Source organism: Schistocerca nitens, chromosome 8 (genome assembly GCF_023898315.1).
Source record: "Schistocerca nitens isolate TAMUIC-IGC-003100 chromosome 8, iqSchNite1.1, whole genome shotgun sequence".
NCBI lineage: Eukaryota > Metazoa > Arthropoda > Insecta > Orthoptera > Acrididae > Schistocerca > Schistocerca nitens.
The window spans coordinates 619,302,554-619,304,499 of NC_064621.1; positions in this window are offsets into that span (position 1 = coordinate 619,302,554).

The following is a 1,946-nucleotide window of genomic DNA, read 5'->3' on the forward strand; positions in this document are numbered from 1 at the left end:
CGCGGTGTTGGCCGTCGAATGGCGCTAGCTGCGCAGCATTTGTGCACCGCCGCCGTCAGTGTCAGCCAGTTTGCCGTGGCATACGGAGCTCCATCGCAGTCTTTAACACTGGTAGCATGCCGCGACAGCGTGGACGTGAACCGTATGTGCAGTTGACGGACTTTGAGCGAGCGCGTATAGTGGGCATGCGGGAGGCCGGGTGGACGAACCGCCGAATTGCTCAACACGTGGGGCGTGAGGTCTCCACAGTACATCGATGTTGTCGCCAGTGGTCGGCGGAAGGTGCACGTGCCCGTCGACCTGGGACCGGACCGCAGCGACGCACGGATGCACGCCAGGACCGTAGGATCCTACGCAGTGCCGTAGGGGACCGCACCGCCACTTCCCAGCAAATTAGGGACACTGTTGCTCCTGGGGTATCGGCGAGGACCATTCGCAACCGTCTCCATGAAGCTGGGCTACGGTCCCGCACACCGTTAGGCCGTCTTCCGCTCACGCCCCAACATCGTGCAGCCCGCCTCCAGTGGTGTCGCGACAGGCGTGAATGGAGAGGCGAATGGAGACGTGTCGTCTTCAGCGATGAGAGTCGCTTCTGCCTTGGTGCCAATGATGGTCGTATGCGTGTTTGGCGTCGTGCAGGTGAGCGCCACAATCAGGACTGCATACGACCGAGGCACACAGGGCCAACACCCGGCATCATGGTGTGGGGAGCGATCTCCTACACTGACCGTACACCACTGGTGATCGTCGAGGGGACACTGAATAGTGCACGGTACATCCAAACCGTCATCGAACCCATCGTTCTACCATTCCTAGACCGGCAAGGGAACTTGCTGTTCCAACAGGACAATGCACGTCCGCATGTATCCCGTGCCACCCAACGTGCTCTAGAAGGTGTTAGTCAACTACCCTGGCCAGCAAGATCTCCGGATCTGTCCCCCATTGAGCATGTTTGGGACTGGATGAAGCGTCGTCTCACGCGGTCTGCACGTCCAGCACGAACGCTGGTCCAACTGAGGCGCCAGGTGGAAATGGCATGGCAAGCCGTTCCACAGGACTACATCCAGCATCTCTACGATCGTCTCCATGGGAGAATAGCAGCCTGCATTGCTGCGAAAGGTGGATATACACTGTACTAGTGCCGACATTGTGCATGCTCTGTTGCCTGTGTCTATGTGCCTGTGGTTCAAATGGCTCTGAGCACTATGGGACTTAACATCTATGGTCATCAGTCCCCTAGAACTTAGAACTACTTAAACCTAACTAACCTAAGGACAGCACACAACACCCAGCCATCACGAGGCAGAGAAAATCCCTGACCCCGCCGGGAATCGAACCCGGGAACCCGGGCGTGGGAAGCGAGAACGCTACCGCACGACCACGAGATGCGGGCGCCTGTGGTTCTGTCAGTGTGATCATGTGATGTATCTGACCCCAGGAATGTGTCAATAAAGTTTCCCCTTCCTGGGACAATGAATTCACGGTGTTCTTATTTCAATTTCCAGGAGTGTATAACTTTTGCGTCTCGTGACTTGAAATAAAGATAGATCTTTCAGAAGGTGCATATTGCTGACGACAATACACTTCCGCATCGCTGTTCACCGTAAGTTACATAGTTTTCGCGTAATGCGCGAACAACAAAACAATGTCCAAAGCTACGGGCTACGTGGCCGCCGGAGACCATCCCACCTACCGTTGCAAATCTCGCACGGGCGTGCCTCGCGCTTCCGCGAATCGCGCACCATGTAGCGCGCTCGCTCTCCACAAAGCAATCCTGGCATACTAGAAATGTTCATCTAGTAACGGGGGTTTGTACCGCCACAGCACCCAGCATTACGCTTCCACCAATGTTAGAGTGGAAAGTTTTGCCGTGGTGCCACTAAATGTGTACTCGTTTTGGATGACTCCTCATGGCTAACAGCTTTCGTCCGTGATACTCAGGTCCC